This window comes from Moschus berezovskii, chromosome 10, assembly GCF_049115385.1.
Source record: "Moschus berezovskii isolate FMDL1 chromosome 10, NW_MosBer_1.0, whole genome shotgun sequence".
NCBI classification, from domain to species: Eukaryota; Metazoa; Chordata; class Mammalia; order Artiodactyla; family Moschidae; genus Moschus; species Moschus berezovskii.
In genome coordinates, this window is record NC_142469.1 from 20,008,940 (window position 1) to 20,031,427 (window position 22,488).

The window sequence follows — 22,488 nt, forward strand, 5'->3', positions numbered from 1 at the left end:
GCATGAGGTGCCCAAAGTATTGGAGTTTCAGCTTTAGCATCAGTCCTTCCAATGAACACCCAGGATTGATCTCCTTTAGAATGGACTGGTTGGATCTCCTTGCAGCCCAAGGGACTCTCAAGAGTCTTCTCCAACACCACAGTTCAAAAGCATCAGTTCTTCAGCGATCAGCTTTCTTCACAGTCCAACTCTCACATCAATACATGACCACGGGAAAAACCATAGCCTTGACTAGACGGACCTTTGTTGGCAAAGTAATGTCTCTGCTTTTTAATATGCTATCTAGGTTGGTCATAACTTTCCTTCCAAGGAGTAATCATCTTTTAATTTCATGGGTGCAATCACCATCTGCAATGATTTTGGAGCCCCAGAAAATAAAGTCTGACACTGTTTCCACTATTTCCCCATCTATTTCCCAATGCCATGATCTTTGTTTTCTGAATGTTGAGCTTCAAGCCAACCTTTTCACTCTCCTCTTTCACTTTCATCAAGAGACTTTTTAGTTCTTCTTCACTTTCTGCCATAAGGGTGGTGTCATCTGCATATCTGAGGTTATTGATATTTCTCCTGGCAATCTTGATTCCAGCTTGTGCTTCTTCCAGCCCAGCGTTCCTCAGATCATGAACTCTTTATTGCCAAATTCAGAATTAAATTGAAGAAAGTAGGGAAAACCACTAGACCATTCAGATATGACCTAAATCAAATCCCTTATGAATATACAGTGGACGTGAGAAATAGATTTAAGGGACTAGATCTGATAGAGTGCCTGATGAACTATGGACGGAGGTTCATGACATGGTACAGGAGACAGGGACCAAAACCATCCCCATGGAAAAGAAATGCAAAAAAGCAAAATGGCTGTCTGAGGAGGCCTTACAAATAGCTGTGAAAAGAGAAGTGAAAAGCAAAGGAGAAAAGGAAAGATATAAGCATCTGAATGCAGAGTTCCAAAGAATAGCAAGGAGAGATAAGAAAGCCTTCCTCAGTGATCAATGCAAAGAAATAGAGGAAAACAACAGAACAGGAAAAACAAGAGATCTCTTTAAGAAAATCAGAGATACCAAGGGAATATTTCATGCAAAGATGGGCTCGATAAAGGACAGAAGTGGTATGGACCTAACCGAAGCCGAAGATATTAAGAAGAAACAACAGTTGCTATCTTCTATTCTCTTCTATATTCATATTGATACATCTGTATTGAGCTCCTCTTCCATCTCACTGAACTGAAAAAAAAAAAAAGAGAAAGGACAGAATCTGTAGGTGAGATGCTGGGAAATTTTGCTGAGGGCATATGCAGCTTGGTAAGAGGGCAGAAACAGAACTGAAATTGAAGGGAGAAGTAGAAAAGAGAGGGGTGAACAACAGAATCCCTGCTGAATAGTTCAGGGAACTATATTCAATAATCTGTTATAAATCATAATGAAAAAGAATTTGTAAAAGTATGTATATATGTATAACTGAATCACTTTACTGTACAGCAGAAATTAACACAACATTGCAAATCAACTCTATATGTATAACTGAATCACTTTACTGTACAGCAGAAATTAACACAACGTTGCAAATCAACTCTACTTCAGTAAAAAAATAAGCTAAATAAATAAAATAAAAATGCCTACCAAGTTAAAAAAAAAAGAGTTCATTTGACTTCAGGGCAAACATTAAAAATGATGCTTTGAAAATATATTTGCTGATCTGATTTTTACAAAATAATTATGTATTCATATACTTGGTAGAATAGGAAAAGATCTATAAAAATGTTAATTACAAATAAAAAAATAAGAAAAGAGAAATGGAGTGGTGTCTTTTGTGTCCTGGGAGGGGGATGCCCTGTGACCAGCTGGGGTCCTGAGCTCTTCGTGTCTGGTAGGTTGCTCAGACAGTAAAGAATCTGCCTGCAATGTGGGAGACCCAAGTTTGATCCCTAGGTTGGGAAGATCCCCTGGAGAAGGAAATGGCAACCCACTCCAATATTCTTGCCTAGGGTATCCCATGGACAGAGGAGCCTGATGGGCTTCTGTCTGTGAGGTCGAAAAGAGTCGGACACGACTGAGCAACTTTCGTTACTCAGTCGTAACACAGGAGCCCAGGAGGGCAGGGTCCTTCATTGTGCCCTGAACAGAAATGGGTGCTTGCTCCCTACTCCCTTCGAGGAGGATGTTCAGAGGGGGAGGAAAGGACTTCTCAGAAAGGACTGGCCTTCTGTGTCCTGAGATAGCAGAGCGACACAGCTGATGTGCTCCTCACGGCGTAGCTTGGAGATGGCTCATGCTGCCTTCGTCTAAGCCAAGGAAGCACTTCACAACGGAGCCTCTTGACCAAGGCCCTTTCCCAGCCACCTGCCAGTCCCAGAGGCACTGTTTCTGCTGCAGTTCAGGACCATGGGGTGCCCTTAACTCTCAAGTGCCCTCAAGGGTTGCAGTAGTGTATCAGAGGTCCTGAGAAGCCACGGGATCAACACTTAGCTTCTTCGTGTGGTGCTAAATTCACTTGAGCATTTTAGGAGAAAAGTTGAAAATGTGAAGGATTGTGAACGATTTTCACATGAATACACAAGCAAAGTCAGCAAAATTCTTTCTCCCTCAAATAAGCTGGTCTTGAAAGTGAGACGAGTTGGGTATTTCTGTAAGCTGTGATTAACTGTAAAGTGTATTTCCTTGGAAAACGGTGAGTGGAGTTGGTTTAGTGCTGAGGTCAGGTTGAAGTAAACGGGATGTGAAACTGAGGTGAGAACGATTACATTGAAGCTGCTGGTTGGCCTGGTTAAGGCTTCTTTTCAGGCTCTAACAAAAAGAAACCAGTATTTTCCCCAGCTAGGTGTTTAGCTACCCCTCAAGTCACCCTGGGTAGGCAGGTACCTTCTCTGTATCCATATAGGACTAACTCTGTTAAGCCACTTGAGAAGGTGATGACAGAGGATGTTGTCCTGGTCACCTGATGGTTGGATGGCATCGCTGCTTCAATGGACATGAGTTTGAGCAAGCTCTGGGAGATGGTGAAGGACAGGGAAGCCTGGCATGCTGCAGTCCATGGGGTCACAAAGAGTTGGACGTGACTGAACAACGATCATCTTTTTCTTACATTAAGTTCTCCTGGCTTCCCTTGTATGTCAGTCGGTAAATAATCTGCCTGCAGTGCAGGAGACTGGAATTGATCCCTGGGTTAGGAAGATTCCCCTGGAGAAGGAAATGGCTGGATTTTTGCCTGGATTCTTGTCTGGAAAATCCTGTGGGTAGAGGAGCCTGGCAGACTGCAATCCATGGGGTCACAAGAGTTGGACACGATTTAGCGGCTAATCCACCACCACAAACTCTTACTTCTTCCCAGTCACTGACCCATCACGGAAACTTTTAGGGCACCATCTCCATAGGTTTCAGAATGTGGAGCTTAAACAAACATAAGGGTTATAAATAAGGGAATCAGAATGGAATTTTACAAGTTAATCTGAGATCTGTGTATGATGAGTTGCAGTTGTATCTCACAAATGTTTATGGGATGTGACAGTATTCAGAGCATTTTTCTAGCCTGGCTGGACAGAAGTTTGAATGATACAGAGACCAAAGGATTTTGCTGAAACCATACAAGGTCATTCACAAGACAACTAGCAGCAAATCATGAAGACCTATTAAAGAAATCCCCCCAAATTAGGAAGAAGCTAACTTCAGAAGCTGGGAGTGCACAGAGGAAATCTATCACAGGCAGGAATACACATTTGCTTAGGGGACACATTAATGACATGTGCAAAATACCCACTTTCTTCTGGTTCCAGCTGGACTGGTTTTTCCCCATGATCCCTAAGGCTGCTATCTATCGGGTCATAATAGAGTCTAACCATGCCTGAAGTACTCACACCAGAAACATCTCAAATTTAGCTCAACATGTTTGTTTTCTGAATCTTTTTGTTGCTTGTGATTCTAATATTACAAACTATGAAACAATTCCTCTTAAATTTTAGTGCTTTCATGTAAGCCTGATCTTAGAGTATATTGGGAGTTCTGAGTAAAGAGACTTGCATGTGTAGTGTTCTTGAGTGTATTGCCATAAAAGAGTGATACTGTAGCTACTCATGGAGAGTTGGAGACAGATTCAGTTCAGTTCAGTCGCTCAGTCGTGTCCGACTCTCCGCGACCCCATGAATCACAGCACGCCAGGCCTCCCTGTCCATCACCAACTCCCAGAGTTCACTCAGACTCATGTCCATAGAGTCGGTGATGCCATCCAGCCATCTCATTCTCTGTCGTCCCCTTCTCCTCCCGCCCCCAACCTTTCCCAGCATCAGTCTTTCCCAGTGAGTTAACTCGTCGCATGAGGTGGCCAAAGTATTGGAGTTTCAGCTTTAGCATCAGTCCCTCCAATGAACACCCAGGATTGATCTCCTCTAGAATGGACTGGTTGGATTTCCTTGCAGTCCAAGGGACTCTCAAGAGTCTTCTCCAGCACCACAGTTCAAAAGCATTAATTCTTCGGTGATCAGAAACAGCTATAAATCTGTGCCTTTCTTTCTTTTTTTTTAATTTGTGTTGTGTAATCTATTTTTTTCTTATTTTTTAAAATTTTTAATTGGAGTATAATTGCTTTACAATGTTGTGTTAGTTTCTGCTGTACAACGAAGTGAATCAGCTGTATGCATACATATAGACCCTCCTTTTCGGATCTGCCTCCAACCACTCCATCCCATCCATCTCTACCTTTCTTATGCACAGGAAACTATCACAGTTCTTCTAGAGAAGAAAGGGGAACTGCAGTTTGAGTACCTGGGGGGCTGAAGCTGCAGGAAGATAACTCTGCCATCCTAAATTGTTCCCTGAACTTGGGCAAATAATCTCTACATGCTTTAAGTTGCTAACCTACAAAAGGTATAACTATAATCCCACCATAGTTTTGTATTAATGTTTGCATGTTATATAGCTCTGTTTTGTTTTGAAGATCAAATGAGAAACTAAACGTCAGGATTTTGCAGAAGGCCTGACATATTGTTGGCTGTTATTCTATTTTGAAGTTTAAGGCTAGGCATAGGATTGCCTGATTTAGCAAATAAAATATAGGACATCAGAAAAACTTGAATTTCCAATGAACAACTATGTAATTATTATTTTTTTAGTATAAGTATGTCCCATACTTACACTAAATACTTGGGACACATTAAGTATAAAAGGACAAAAAAGATTCTGTTAAAAGACAAAGATGATCAGACTGCATTAAAAAAACCCCACTATATACTTTTAACAGACACATTAAAAAAAAAGATACAGGGAAGTTGAAATTAAAAGGATGAAAAACATCACATTATGCAAACAGTAATCAGAGGAAATTTGGTTTAGCTATATTAATATTAGATCAGAGCCCAGGCCTTGGGGCTGGTTGAGAAGGCTTGATTTGTAGCATTTGCCAGTTTTTATGTGTTATAAAATACGTTTACTCCTCCATGACTGATTTCAAGCCAGGAACCCAGAGAGATGTGAACAATTAGTGCCTGTATATCAGTGTGGGCCAGTTCCAGCACACCCGTGGACAAAGTTCTTTCCTTGGCAGAAAGCATTGCAAAGATGAAGAAAGTCACAACATAATGATAAAAGTTTAAAAGTCATCAGAAAGATGTAGCAAATTATAATTTTATATACTGAATAATATAACCTTGAGATATATAAAGCAAAAGTTTAAAGAGCAGTAAAGAATGTAAAATCAACAATAATAATAGGTGGATTTTAAGAGATCTTTCTTGGTAACTGATAGAGCTGGCAGATTAAAAATCAATAAAGATAGAGGATTGAGAACATAAGTAAACTTAACCAATGGACATATATGGAACATTATAAAAATAAACCTTCTTTTCAAGCTTAGGGAGAACATATGCAAATATACGAATATTGACTGTACATTGGACTGTAATGCATGTACATTATGTTCTCAATCCAACAGAAAGGTGAGTAAGGTGGGATGATTTGGGAGAATGGCATTGTAGCATGTATTTTATCATATGTGAAATGAATCACCAGTCCAGGTTCGACACATGATACAGGATGCTTGGGGCTTGTGCACAGGGATGACCTGGAGGGAGGATATGGGGAAGAGGGAGGTGGGAGGGGGGCTCAAGAAAGGGAACACATGTACACCCGGGGCGGATTCGTGTCAAAGTATGGCAAAACCAACCAATATATTAATGTAAGGTAATTTGCCTCCAATAAAATAAAAAAAAAAAAACCCAACAAATAGAAAATCCCTATGTTTGAAAATTGAAAAAAAATTCTTATAAATAACCTATAAGTAAAAAAATTAACCTATGAGATAATGAAGAAATCATGCTGGGTATTAAAAATATCTTTATCAAGTGATTAAAACTCTACATAATAAAACTTGTGGGATATAGCTAAATCAGTACTTGAAAGTTAAATTTAGCTCATTAAAATGCTTATTTTAGAAAAAGAAAAAAGCTAAATATTAATGAGCTAAGCATCTATCTCAAGAATTTAACAAAAGAAAACAGAATAAATTCAAAAAAGTACAAGAATAAAGATAAGAGTAGAGATTAATAAAATATGAAAGAAAAGATAATGAAAAAGAGAAGAAAAAGCCATATAAAAGCAAAAAATTTTTCCTTTGAAAATACTAATAACAGAAACAAAAAACATGAGAAAGAGAAGGTACAATTAATTACTATCAAGATTGAAAAAGAGGACATCACTATACTTCCTAATGGCATGAGAAACTTAACAATGTTTTGTAGATAAATCTGAAATTTTGATGAAATGGATAAATTCTAGAAATATGCAAATTACAAATTTATCATACAAAATGAATGTAAGCAGAGACAGAAGAGTTATTATAATCTTTAGAAAACTGAGTCAGTAGCCAAATATCTTTTCATAAATATAACTCTTCACCTAAGAGTTCTATCAAGCATTCATGGAAAGAATAACTTTATTTTCATACAAACTCTTACAAAACCTGATAAGGTGAGGAAAGTATGAGAAAAAAATCATGGTCCAATCTCACTTATGAATATGAATGTAAATATTATTATATATATAATATATATATAAATATTATATAACATAATATGAAATAAAATATTAGCAAATGGAATCCAGCAGAGTGTGAAAAAAGATGATGACCAAGTCAGATATATCGCAGGAATATCAGGTTGGTTTAATATTTGAAATTGATTGAGGTAATTTTTCACATTAATGAATTAAAAGAGAAAAATAATTTGATAATCTCAGTAGGTACAGAAGAAGTTCATGATATATATCTGTATTTATCCATGATTAAAACTCTTAGGAATAGAAAGGAACTTTTAAAAACTTCATATATTATATAATTTTTTTTCTTATATGTCCATTTCTCATTCCTATTCCTCCACTGGCAACCATCTTTATTATTTTTTTTTCAGTTTTATTTTATTTTTAAATTTTTTTTATTGGAGGCTAATTACTTTACAATATTATATTGTGTTTGCCTTACATTGACATGAATCTGCCCCGGGTGTACATGTGTTCCCCTTCTTGTGCCCCCTCCCACTTCCCTCCTCCCTAAAGATAATTATTATGCAGAAAGGACCAAGAGAAATGACTTTCAACTGTCTACACAGAAGAAAGAAATGGGTATCATTAAACTTCAATTTTGCCATTCCTAAAAAATGTACCTAGGAGACATGGTTTGAGAATTAGCAAACACATGTGAAAAAGTTTATTACTCTCATTGTATGATTAGCATTGTTTTCAGTGAAAAATGTGAAAAGATTTTAAAATTAAAAGATATGTGGAAAAAAAAAACTTGATGTAGCAAATTTTCAAAGCAAAACAAGCACAGAATCTAAAACAAATGCCATTCTTAACGGTGAACTCTGAAAGCATTCCCTTCCAGATCAGTATTAAGGTGTATGCAATAGCAAGGTATATGGTGTATGCAATCACCATTTCTCTTTAGATAGAATATAAAGGAAATAAACATAGGCAATAGTGGATGGCCTATGGAAGGCAGTAAGAAAATACAAAGAAAGAAAAGATACAAAGACTGAAAAGGGAGATCTTTAGTTTTCATTATTCAAAAATGATATAATTTTTAAGCAGAAAACTCTAAAGAATTGTTAGTGAATTTTCAGCGTTAAGATTGTTCAGCAAAGCTAAGGGATATAAAGCCAATTACTTTTCTACACAAAAACTGCAGTAAGAGAGCCATTTAAAAGATTACAGTTAATACCAAGTAACTAGGGATAAGTCCACGGTGTGGAAGCCCTTTACAATATAATTATGCAACTTTATTATAAGGTACTAATAATAAGAGAGATATTCTATGTTTCTGGAGAGAAAGACTTAACATTATAAGGGTATCAATTTTTCCCCAAATTGATCTACAGATTTAACACAACTCCAATCCAATCTCAGTGGTACTTAGTGATCTAATTTAAGACATATTATGGAAGAGTGGAGGGTCAAGAATAGCTTAGACACTCCTGTAGAAAGAGAACAATGCCAGGGAAGCATGGTTACAAGATTTCAAGATTATTATAAATTTGTAATAATTAAAGTGGTACCAGCTCAGGTATAATAAAATTAACAAACCCTTGTTTAGGACTTGGGGAGAAAGGAGGAGAGGGTGAGATGTGTGGAGAGAGTAACATGGAAACTTACATTATCATGTGTAAAATAGACAGCCAATGGGAATTTGCTGTATGGCTCAGGGAATTCAAACAGTGGCTCTGTATGAACCTAGAGGGGTGGGGTGGGGAGGGAGATGGGAGGGAGGTTCAAGATGAAGGGGATATATGAATACCTATGGTTGATTCATGTTGAGATTTGACAGAAAAAAACAAAATTCTGTAAAGCAATTATCCTTCAATTTAAAAATAAATAAATTAAAACAAGCAAACAAACAAACCCATGTTCATGACAGAAGAGGCATCACAGACCAGAGAAAGAAGAGGAAACTATCCACTGAATGGTGCTGAAACAATTGATGATCCATATATATATATTTAAGGAAACTGTTTTCCTGCTTCACACACATACATACACAATAAATTTTTGTGGATTAAAAATGGAAAATAAAACTCTACATCTTTTATGGGACTTCCCTGGTGGCTCAGTGATAAAGAATCTGCCCGCAATGCAGGAGCCATAGGAGAAATGGGTTTGATTCCTTGGTCAGGAAGATCCCCTGGAGGAGGGCATGGCAACCCATCCAGTATTCTTGCCTGGAGAATCTCATGGATAAAAGAGCCTGGTGGGCTACAGTCCATAGGGTCACAAAGAGTCGGACATGACTAAAGTGACTTAGCACTCATGCACACATGTACATCTTTTATAAGGCAATAGAGTGGAATATTTTTATCCCTTTAAGATAATGAATTTTTAAAGGTAAGACAAAAAACTCTATAAACTGTGGAGTTAAAGGCTGATGATTAAACAACATTAAAATTAAGAATGTGTGTTCATTAAAGGGTACCATTTAGAGAGTAAGAAGAAAAAACTACACACTGAGAGAAGGTATTTGAAGGGTAATGAAATGCCAAAGGATTGACATTCACAACTTCAGTAGAACTGCTCTACCCAATGAGAAAAGACACATGTCTCCTATCCTAGAAGAGGAAGCAGAAAAGATCCTAAATCTATGAAAAGATACTGCACCTCAACAGTAATCTGAGACATGCAAATTAAAACCACAGTGAGATACTATTTCATTCCCAAAGCTGACTGACAAAATATAAAAAGTCAGGCAATACAGAGTATGGATGAAGATTTGGAACGAAAGGAATTCTTACTCAAAGTGGCACAAACATGTAGGGAAACAGTTTGGTATCACCTGTACAATTGAAAATATCTTCCTCGTGACACAGTAAGCTTTCCCTTCTACTCAGTAGAGAGAAACAGGAACAGACTCTGGAGAGATTCCTGCCTGGTGTGAGCATCAGGGGACACTTGGGAATATCCATTACTTACAGCATTGTAAGTAATGCTGAATCCATCAAAAGAACAGCGAATACCCGGTGGTGTATGCATACCAGGCTCAGACACTTTTCAAGCATCTTCTCAGGCCTTCTGAGCCTCACCTGTCTCTCAGATCGGCTCTTCACAAGCTCTGACCCAATATGGGAGACACAAACCCACAGCTCCATGCCTCATGGCTGTGTCACAGTGTCTGTTTTTCCTGCCCCAGGATTTTCTGTTGCTGCGGAGGTGTGAGAAGCAGCATGACCCACCCTCAGTCCACAGATGAGTGCACTGGAAGTGCAGGGAAGTTAGTGTACTTTGAGGGGAATCTCTGGGGAGATCGCATGCATTTTTCTCCATTCACCCACAGGCTCCCAACCTCACCGACCATCTGGAGACAGTGTGGTCTATAAACACGGTGCCTTGAGATCAGCAGTTGGTTGCACTTGATGCCAAGTGCCGGCCAGTTTGGGGAGGCATCTTTATGTTGGTTCCCTCTCTTTCACTGTCTCACTCCTCTTTTCCTTTCCCTCCTGGTTCCCTGAGTAGCAGGGAAGCTTTTGCCTCAGGGTCTGCTATGTACAATGATGTGAAAGACCTTTTTCTTTCTTTCTTTTTTTTAATCAAAGATTTTAATTGCACAATATTGAGAAGTAAAGAACAAAATACAATTATTGGAGGACAATTGCTCTTCAGTATTGTGTTGGCCTCTGCCACACATCAACATGAACCAACCACAGGTAGACATGTGTCCCGTCCGTCCTGAGCCTCCCTCCCGTCTGCCTCCCCATCCCACCCCTCTAGGTTGTCACAGAGCACTGGAAGCATCCATGCACTAGGAGTGGTTGTGGACCAGGCTCACACTGGTGTCCAGGTCCTGAAAGACAATTATGCACATCCCTGTTGGGAGATGTCATGTTGGTAGTCTGAAATTGGTCATCATAGGAATCTTTATTTACATTATGAATATTGGCAAACACTGTGAGTATGGATTTTCACCCCTTGAAAAGATAGTGGCTAATTGTTTATTAGCACCCCACTTGGTATGGCAATCCACTCCAGTACTCTTGCATGGGAAATCCCATGGATAGAGGAGCCTAGCAGGCCATTGTCCATGGGATCACAAAGAGTCAGACATGACGAAGCAACTAAATAACAACACCACCACTTGGTAGGATTTGGACAAACTCGATGTGAAGAAGAGGAAGATGTTTTAGGTGATACCAGGATTCCTGACTTTAGAGATAGAAGATGACAGCACAAAATTAAGCCAAAGGCAGAGAGCAGAGTGACTCATGCCTGAAAGCAGAGTGCTGAAGATATTACAGAGAACAAGACGGACAGAGCTGAGAAAAGGAGACAAGCGAAAGGCAAAGGAGAAAAGGAAAGATATATCCATCTCAATGCAGAGTTCCAAAGAATAGCAAGGAGAGATAAGAAAGCCTTCTTCAGTGAACAATGAATGCAAAGAAACAGAATGGGAAAGACTAGAGATCTCCTCAAGAAAATTAGAGATACCAAGGGAACATTTCATGCAAAGATGGGCTCAATAAAGGACAGAAATGGTAGGGACCTAACAGAAGCAGAGTAGATTAGGAAGAGGTGGCAGGGATACACAGAAGAACTCCAGGAGATAGTGAAGGACAGAGAAACCTGGAATGCTGTAGTGCGTGGAGTCACGAAGAGTCGGACACAACAGAGGCTGAACAACAACCACAAAGTTGAGAAGAAAGAAGCAACACAATGAAGGGAATGATTATACAAGCCGTTTTATCAATCATGTTAAGTGAGATTGCTCCTTCCAAACTGGAAATGCATTTATGATATAACATTTACTAAAAAAGTGAGAGAAAAACAACTCCCTGGTGGCCCATATTATAATGACCCACATAAATCATGCTTCTCAAACCTGGCTGCATAGAAGGATCACCTGGGTAGCTTTAACAATTATTCCAGCTTGTTCTAACTGCTGTTTTGTTAATTGTTTTGGATTTATTTTTGGAGAACTCTTCCCCCTTTATTATTCTTTTGTTCTCTTATCACTCTCTTTTCATGTTATATTTGGGCTTTGCCTGGTGGCTCGGACAGTGAAGAATCTGCCTGCAATGCAGGAGACCTGGGTTTGATCCTTGGGAAGATCCCCTGGGGGAGGGAATGGCTACCCATTCCAGTATTCTTGCTTGGAGAATTTCGTGGACAGAGGAATCTGGTGGGCTACAGTCAATAGGATCACGAAGAGTCAGATACAACTGAGTGGCTAATACACACATTGTTATGTTTGGATTCTTTTTCTTTTTTGTGTGTATATCTGTTACAAACTTTTGGTCTGTGGTTACCATGAGGTTTTTGTATAGCAGTCACCATATATATACATCTGTCCATGGAACTTTCCAGGCAAGAATATTTTGAATTACTGATCTTTTAATTTTAAATGCATTTTAAAAACCTGGTATTTGTACTCTCCTCCCCTCATGATAATTATGTTCAACATCACTTTTAACGTCTGCTCATATTTTACATCTAGTAAAACTCATTTTGTATATCCCCTAACTTAGTGGATTATATATTGTAGAATAAAAGACTTCACTAGTTTTGTCTTTTAATCTCCCTTCTAGCTTGGACCTCACCTCAAACAATTTAAATCAGAATCTTCAATGCTGAAGCCTCAGAATTGGTGTTTTTACCAGTGTTGAGAAATGTCACATAAAATTTTGTAGGCCAGGAAACTGAAGTCAGTGGAAAAGGAAACGTTCAGAGAAAAGCCTTAGAGTTGGTGGTAAATGGAGTTAATGTCATAGGTAGATAGAAACAATGCTAGCAAAGATATGAAATCTTTTTATTTTCTCTGAAACAAGAGAATGAAGAGAGTTTGGATGGATACAGAGAAACTTTGAAGTGGAAAGAAGAGATGGCAAATGAAATCAAATGACCTCAGTCTTCTCAGTACATAGGAGGTGGTAATAGTAACTGTGATGATCATCACTGACATTTAGGAGCTGGCGTTTACTGAGCAAAAGTTTCTATAATAGTAATAGATGCTTCACTAATCTTCATTACAGCCCCATGAGGCAGAGTCTGCTATTATTTTTCCCATTTTATAGATTAGAAGCCATAAGATGGAGAGATGTGTGGGACCCAGCAACTTGCCAAGGTCACACAGCTCAAAAGTGACAGAACTCTTTCTGTATCTGTGTGCTGTACTGGGGACTTCTTGAGTGGTGCTAGTGGTAAAGAATCTGTCTGCTAATGCAGGAGATGCAAAAGACTCAGGTTCGATTCCTGTGTCGGGAAGATCCCTGGGAGTGGGAAGTGGCAAACCATTCCAGTATTCTTACCTGGAAAATTTCATGGATAAACAAGCCTGGCAGGCCATAGTCCATGGGACCACAAAGAGTCAGACACCACCGAGCTGTGTTGAATGCACTGCTGTGCAAACCTGAAAGCCCTGGCTTTTAACTGTGCCATCATGGAAATGAGGAAGAGTCAGACTGCAGGTTCAAAGAGAAAGAGAAGCTTTGGAAATCAACTTTGGACTAGGTCAGGGAGTCAGAGATGAGTTTGACTGTGGAATAGTGTGGAGGGCCCCATTAAGGGTTTAGGGCATGAATTTGTTCATCAAGCATTTTTTCGGACATTCTCTAATGACATTCTCTAAAGCTAGTTACCCAAAATGGGGTTAATCAAAGCAAGTGGAGCAGAAGGTCAAGGACTAAGGTTCTAACGTACTAATAAGAAGACTGTTGAGAGAGGTTCAGAAGTGAATCCCAGTACTGAAGGTTAATATGAAAGATTCTGAGGGCTGGATAGGCTGAAGAATTGGAGACATTGAGAGAGGCTTTCCAGGTGGTGCTAGTGGTAAAGAACTCGCCTGCCAATTCAGGAGACATAAGAGATGCCCGTTGGATCCCTGGGTTGGGAAGTTTCCCTGAAGGAGGGCATGGCAATCCACTTCAGTATTCTTGCCTGAATAATCCCATGGACAAACGAGCCTGGTGGGCTACAGTCCATGGGGTTGCAAAGGGTAGGACATGACTGAGGTGACTCAGCACACAGCACACAGAGGGATTGGGGTGTTTTGCTGATAGTGCAAATCATATTCCATAAAGGCAAGAAGGAGAGATTATTAGAAAGAGGTATTTCAGAATTGTGTATCTTGAATCTGGAAATATTACAGACCTGTAGGTGAAGTTTCAGCATTTTGATAGAGGGGTATTTCTGGTTCAGGAAAGGCTTTCCTGCTGTGTCTGATTTCACCCATTTGGCCAGGTACTACCTTTAGATACATAACATACTCTTAACAAGTCACTTGCCACTAATGTTGTTCAGTCGCTCAGTCGTATCTGACTCTTTGCGACCTCATGGACTGCAGCATGCCAGGCCTCCCTGTCCCTCACTATCTCCCAAAGTTTGCCCAAGTTCATGTCCACTGAGTTGGTGACGCTGTCGAACCATCTCACCCTCTGCCACCCCCTTCTCCTTTTGCCTTCAATCTTTCCCAGCATCAGGGTGTTGGCACTAAGCTTAGACCATAATATCAGGCATTTGAAATGACACCATGAAAAAACAATTCTATTTCTTTGAAGAGTTCGGAGTGTCACACTTTCTTAATGAGAAATAGAACTTTTAAAATTGATGCTTCCATTTTTTAGGGTAGAGCTGAAGGATGTGGCCAGCCACCCTGAGATCAGTAATGCAAATAGATGTTGGAGATGGTCCAGAACTAGCCATCATCTGGTGCTGCTAGCAGAAGGAAGTTGGCTTTTGAATGACTAATAGAAATCATATTAATTGTACTCATTATAGTATATTGTATCGATTAATAGACCAAGTAGAGGTAAAATGGGACTGGATACAGCTCAAATCTCAGGTTTGGTCCTAACCTTCCCACCTCAAATGATTTTAGGAACATTACTTAGCATTCTCTGCCACAGATTCCTGACCATAAATGAGCACTTTGTCTACCAAGCAGTGAAATCTTAAGAAATAAGATTAATTAAAATTTGGTTGAGCTTTTACAATAAAAATATAATATTAAGCAAAAGGATTGTTAATATGGTTGCTAACTATAAAGCATAGTGATCAGCTCTGAATTGACTACGGTTGTTTAAAAATAGTGCCCTTGGGTTTCATGCGTGCCTGCTAAGTTGCTTCAGTCACGTCCGATTCTTTGTGACCCTATGAACTGTAGCCTGTCAGGCTCCTTTGTCCATGGGATTCTCCAGGCAAGAATACTGGAGTTGGTTGCAATTTCCTCCTCCAGCAGTGGTGTGTGAGGGGATGAAAGACGGTTAGATGAAGGAACCCAAGTTGGAATGAAGGCACCCAGAAAGATACTTTCCCCAAGAATGTGCTGTGTGTGTGCTCAGTTGCTTCAGTCATGTCCAACTCTTTGTGATCCCATGGACTATAGTCTCCCAGACTCCTCTGTTCATGGAATTCTCCAGGCAAGAATACTAGAGAGGGTCACTGTGTGTCTCACTGGCACTCCAGAGGACTGGGGGTGGTTACTACTCCATGTGGGCAATGCTGTTTCCACAAAAACTGGGTAATCCCTAGTTGCAACTGGTACTGGGGAGGCACATCTAGTCATCCCTGGACTTTGTTTCTTCTTCAGAGGAGTGCCCGCTTCGTGTTTTGCTGCTCCTCCCAAAATGCTCTGCGGCAAGAAGGCCTATGTCAGACGTTAGACATGCTACAGTGCATCTTGTTTGGTCCTTCTCAGCTACCCTCTTGCTCTGTGTGAGAACGAGAAGGAGGGGATATAAGTCCTGATTGAGTTCTCTGGAGTCCTTCTGGCCTCTGATGTGGAGCAACTGGTTAGTTTTGCTTGTTGGACTGGCAACTATTGAGAAATCAAGCCCTGAGCCTTTGGAGTGGGAGCACTGACTCTAAGACCCTAGAAGTGAAGGTGAAAGTAAATCAGTTATGTCCAGCTCTTTGCAACCTCATGGACTATACAGTCCATGGAATTCTCCAGGCCCAGAATACTGGAGTGGGTTGCCATTTACTTCTCCAGGGAATCTTCCCAAGATTCAAACCAAGGGATCAAACCAAGGTCTCCCAATTGCAAGCAGATTCTTTACCAGCTGAGCTACAAGGGAAGCCCCAAGACTACCCTAGACTACCAAAGAACTAACTGTAAGAGTATGAAATTGTGAGAACTCACACCAAGGAAACCACTTGAATACAAGACCTGGCATCACCCAACCACCAGTAGCACCCTGTGCAGGACGCTTCATCTAAATAACAAACAAAACAAAAATACAAACCCAGTCATCAGTAGACAGGATTACCACCTCACTCAGCCTTGCCTATCAGAGGAAAAACAAACAAAAACTCAGAACAAATCTCACCCTATATGAAACTTACAGAAACCACTGGATCAAACTTCAGTTCAGTTCAGTTCAGTTCAGTTGCTCAGTCGTGTCCGACTCTCCGCGACCCCATGAATCACAGCACGCCAGGCCTCCCTGTCCATCACCAACTCCTGGAGTTCACTCAAACTCATGTCCACAGAGTCGGTGATGCCATCCAGCCATCTCATTCTCGGTCCCAACCTTTCCCAGCATCAGAGTCTTTTCCAGTGAGTCAACTCGTTGCATGAGGTGGCCAAAGTATTGCAGTTTCAGCTTTAACATCAGTCCCTCCAATGAACTTCCAGGACTGATCTCCTTTAGAATGGACTGGTTGGATCTCCTTGCGAGGGAAGAAAGCAAAAGGAAGAAAGAATTCAACCTTGAAGCCTGGGAAAAGGAGACCTCAAATGAAATAAATTAAAAAAAAAATTAATGAAAAGGCAGATAAATACTACACAAATGAAGGAACAAACTAGAAACAGAGAAGTCCAAATAAATGAAGAGGAAATAGGCAAATTACCTGAAAAGGAATTCAGAATAATGATAGTAAAGATGATAAAAAAAACTTGAAAACAAAATGGAGAAAATGCAAGAGTCAATTAACAAAGACCTAGAAGAATTAAAGAATAAACATACAGAGACAACACAACTACTGAAATTAAAAATACTTTAGAAGAAATCAATAGCAGAATGTCTGAAGCAGAAGAACGAATCAGTGAGTTGGAAGATAAAATGGTGGAAATAACTTCTGAAGAGAAGAATAAAGTAAAAAGAATGAAAAGAACTGAGGATAGCCTCAGAGACCTCTGGTACAATACCAAATGCACCAACATTTGAATTAAAAGGGTCCCAGAAGAATAAGAGAAAAAGAAAGTGTATGATAAAATTTCTGAAGAGATTATAGTTGAAAATTTCCCCAACATGAAAAAGGAAATAATCAATCAAATCCAAGAGGCACATAGAATCCCAAACAGGATAAACCCAAGGAGAAATATGCTAAGACACATACTAATGAAATTAACAAAGAGAATTCCAGGGACAGTGGAGCCTGGTGGGCTGCCGTCTGTGGGGTCACACAGAGTCGGACACAACTGAAGCGACTTAGCAGCAGCAGCAGCAAACACAAAGAAAGAATATTAAAAGCAGCAAAGAAGAAACAACAACTAACATACAAGGGAAACCCCATATGCTTAACAGCTGATCTTTCAGCAGAAACTCTGCAGGCCAGAAAGGAATGGCAGGATATAGTTAAAGTACTGAAGGGGAAAAATCTACAACCAAGATTACTGTACCCAGCAAGGATCTCATTCAAGACTGATGAAAAAATAAAGAGTTTTCCAGACAAGCAAAAGTTAAGAGAATTCAGTACCACCAAACCAGCTTTAAAACAAATGTTAAAGGGACTTATATAGTCAAGAAATATAAGAGAAGAAAAAAGATCTACAAAATCAACCCCAAACAATTAAGAAAATGGCAATAAGAACATATATATTAATAATTACTTTAAATGTAAATGGATTATGTGCTCCAACCAAAAGCCACAGACTGGCTGAATGGATACAAAAAACAAGACCCATATGTATGCTGTTTATAAGAAACCCACTTCAGACCTAAAGGCATATATAGACTGAGAGTGAAAGGATAGAAGAATATATTCCATGAGAACGGGAAGCAAAGGAAAGCTGGAGTATCAATCCTCATATCAGACAGAATTGACCTTAAAATAAAGATTATATGAGGTAAGGAAGGACACTACATAATGATCAAGGGATCAATCCAAGAGGAAGACAACAATTGGACATATCTATGCACCCAACATAGAAGCACCTCAATACATAAGACAAACACTAACAGACATAAAAGAAGAAACTGACAGTAAACAATAATAGTAGGAGATTTTAACAACCCACTCACACCAATGGACAGATCATCAAAACAGAAAGTTAATAAGGAAACACAAGTCTTAAATGATACATTAGATGAAATGGATCTCACTGATATCTTCAAGACATTCCATCCAAATGCAGCACACACCTTCTTCTCAAGTGTACATGGAACATTCTCCAGGATAGACCACATCTTGAGTCACAAATCAAACCTCAGTAAATTTAAGAAAATGGAAATCATATCAAGCATCTTCTCTGACCACAATGCTATGAGACTAGATATCAATTACAAGAAAAAAACTGTAAGAAACACAAACACATGGAGATTAAACAACATGTTTCTAAATAACCAACAAGTTACTGAAGAAATCAAAAGGGAAATCAAAAAATTTCTAGAAAGAAATGACAATGAAAACACAACTCAAAACCGATGGGAGGCAGCAAAAGCAGTTCTAAGAGGGAAGTTTATAGCAATACAATCCTACCTTAAGAAACAGAAAAAACATCAAATAGACAACCTAACTTTATGCCTAAAATGACTGGAAAAAGAATAACCAAAAATATCCAAAATTAGTTGAAGGAAAAATATCATAAAGATCTGAGCAGAAATAAATGAAAAAGAAATGAAAGAAAAAAAATAAAGATTAATAAAACTAAAAGCTGTTTCTTTGAGAAGATAAAAAACATTGACAAAACTTTCACGAGACTCATCAAGAAAAAAAGAAAGAAGAATAAAATCAGCAAAATTAGAAATGAAAAGGAGAGGTTACAACAGACAATTCAGGAGACTATTATGAACAACTATATGGCAATAAAATGGATAACCTGGGAGAAATGGACAGGTTCTTAGAAAAAGTTAAATCTTCCAAGACTGAACCAGGAAGAAGTAGAAATTATGAACAACACAATTACAAATACTAAAATTGAAGCTGTGATAAAAAATCTCCCAAAGAACAAAAGCCCAGGACCAGATGGCTTCACAGGAGAATTCTATCAAACATTTAGAGAAGAGCTAACGCCTATCCTTCTAAAACTCAAAAAATTGCAGAGGAAGGAGCACTTTCAAACTCATTCTAGGAGGCCACCATCACCCTGATACCAAAACCAGACAAGACAACACAGAAAAGGAAACTCCAGGCCAACATCACTGATGAACATAGATGCAAAAATCCTCAACAAAATTTTAGCAGACAGAATTCAGCAACCCATCAAAAAGCACACACACCATGATCAAGTTGGGTTTATTCCAGCGATGCAAGGATTCTTCAATATATGCAAATCAATCAATGGGATACACCATATTAACAAACTGAAAGATAAAAATCATATGAAGATCTCAATAGATGCAGAAAAAGTGTTTGACAAAATTCAGCACCCATTATGATTAACTCTTCAAAAATGGCCATAGAAGGAACCTACCTCAACATAGTAAAGGCCATATATGATAAACCTAAAGCAAACATTGTTCTCAATGGTGAAAAACTGAAAGCATTCCCCCTAAGATCAGGAACAAGACAAGGATGTCCACTTTACCACTATTATTCAACATAGCTCTGGAAGTCCTAGCTACAGCAGTCAAAGAAGGAAAAAAAGAAAAGGAATCCAAATTGGAAAAGAAGAAGCTCTTACTGTTTGCAGATGACATGGTACTGTACATAGAAAACCCTAAAGATAGAATCGGAAAATTACTAGAGCTAATCAGTGAAATTAGCAAAATTGCAGGATACAAAATCAATACATAGAAATCACTTGCATTTCTATATACTAACAATGAAAAATCAGAGAAATTAAGGAATCAATGCCATTCACCATTGCAACAAAAAGAATTAAATATCTAGGAATAAACTTACCTAAGGAGACAGAAGAACTGTACACAGAAAATTATAAGACACTAATGAAAGAAATCAAAGATGACATAAACAGATAGATATTCCATGGTCCTGGGTAGGAAGAATCAATATTGTGAAAATGACTATACTCCCAAATGCAATCTACAGATTCAATGTGATTCCTATCAAATTACCAATGACATTTTTCACAGAACTAGAAGAAAAAATTTCACAATTCATCAGTCAGTCAGTCAGTCAGTTCAGTTGCTCAGTCGTGTCCAACTCTTTGTGACCCCATGGACTACAGCATGCCAGGCCTCCCTGTCCATCATCAACTTCCAGAGTTTACTCAAACTCATGTCCATTGAGTTAGTGATGCCATCCAACCATCTCATCCTCTGTCATCCCCTTCTCCTCTTGCCTTCAATCTTTCCCAGCATCAAGGTTTTTTCAAATAAGTCAGCTCTTTGCATCAGGTGGCCAAAGTATTGGAGTTTCAGCTTCAGAATCAGTCCTTCCAACAAACATTCAGGACTGATTTCCTTATGGAAACCCAAAAGACCCTGAAGAGCCAGAGCCGACTTGAGAAAGAAGAATGGTATTGGAGGAATCAACCTTCCTGACTTCAGATTATACTACAAAGCTACTGTCATAAAGATAGTATGGTGCTGGCACACAAACAGAAATATAGACCAATGGAACAAGATAGAAATCCCAGAAATAAACCCATGCACCTCTGCGTACCTTATTTTTGACAAAGGAGGCAAGAATATACAATGGGACAAAGTTAGCCTCTTCAATAAATGGTATTGGGAAAACTGGACAGCTACATGTAAAAGAATGAAATTAGAACACTTCCTAATACCATACACAAAGATAAACTCAAAATGGATTAAAGACCTAAATGTAAGACCAGAAACTATAAAACTCTTAGAGGAAAACATAGGCAGAACATTTGATAACATAAATCAAAGCAAGATCCTCTATTACCCACCTCCTACAGTAACAGAAATAAAAACAAAAGTAAACAAATGGGACCTGATTAAACTTAAAAGTGTTTGCACACTAAAGGAAACTATAAGCAAGGTAAAAAGACACCCCTCAGAATGGGAGAAAATAATAGCAAATGAAACAACTGACAAAGGATTAATTTCTAAAATATACAAGAAGCTCATACAACTCAATACCAGAAAAACAAACAACCCAATCAAAAGGTGGGAAAAAGACCTAAACATGCATTTCTCCAAAGAAGACATATAGATGGCTAAGAAACATGTGAAAAGATGTGCAACATCACTCATTATTAGAAAAATACAAATCAAAACCACAATGAGATATGACCTCACACCAGTCAGAATGGCCATCATCAAAAAGTCTACAAGCAATAAATGCTGGAGAGGGTGTGGAGAAAAGAGAACACTCTCACACTGTTGGTGGGAATGTAAATTGATACAGTCACTATAGAAGACGGTATGGAAATTTCTTCAAAAATAGGAATAAAACCACCATTTAACCCAGCAATCCCTTTCCTAGGCATATGCCCTGAGGAAACCAAAATTGAAAAAGACATGTGTCCTATCGTTCATTGCAGCACTATTTACAATAGCTAGAACATGGAAGCAACCTAGATGTCCAATGACAGATGAATGGACAAAGAAGTTGTAGTTCATATACGCAATGGAATATTACTCAGCCATAAAAAGGAACACCTTTGAGTGAGTTCTAATGAGGTGGATGAACCTAGAACCTATCATACAGAGTGAAGTAAGTCAGAAAGAGAAAGAAAGATATCATATTCTAATGCATATATATGGAATCTAGAAAAATGGCTGAAGAATTTATTTACAGGGCAGCAATGGCGAAACAGACATAGAGAATAGACTTATGGACTTGGGGAAAGGGGAGGAAAGGGTGAGATGTATGGAAAGAGTAACATGGAAACTTGCATTATCATATGTAAAATAGATAACCAACAGGAATTTTCTGTATGGCTCAGGAAACTCAAACAGGGGCTCTGCATTAACCTAGAGGGGTGGGATGGGGAAGGAAATGGGAGGGAAGCTCAAAAGGGAGGGGATATATGTATACCAATGACTGATTCATGCTGAGGTTTGACAGAAAAAAACAAAATTCTGTAAAGCAATTGTTCTTCTATAAAAAAAAAAAAAAAAAGAATACTAGAGAGGATTGCCATTTCCTCCTCCAGGGGATCTTCCCAACCCAGCGATTGAGCATGGGTCTCCTGTGTTGACAGGCAGATTTTTACTGTCTGAGCCACCAGGGAAGCCCTTCTCAAGAATGAGAATGGGAGAATATTTATCTACTGAACACAGCCACGTGCTTAGAAGTTTTGTAGCTCCTTCATATTCTTTCCACGTTTACTGTGGCCAGAGGAAAGGGGCTGCAATGGGAGTGTGTTCTCAATAAATAAGCATAGTAATGTATGCTGCAGTTCAGACTTTACAGTGGCTTTTCCATATATGAATTC

General features: G+C 38.9%; 1 protein-coding gene across 1 annotated transcript in view; it reads right to left on the minus strand.

Moving 5' to 3' along the window:
- Window positions 1–22,488, minus strand: part of IMPG1 (interphotoreceptor matrix proteoglycan 1) — a 164,099-nt gene that overhangs the window by 136,643 nt on the left and 4,968 nt on the right.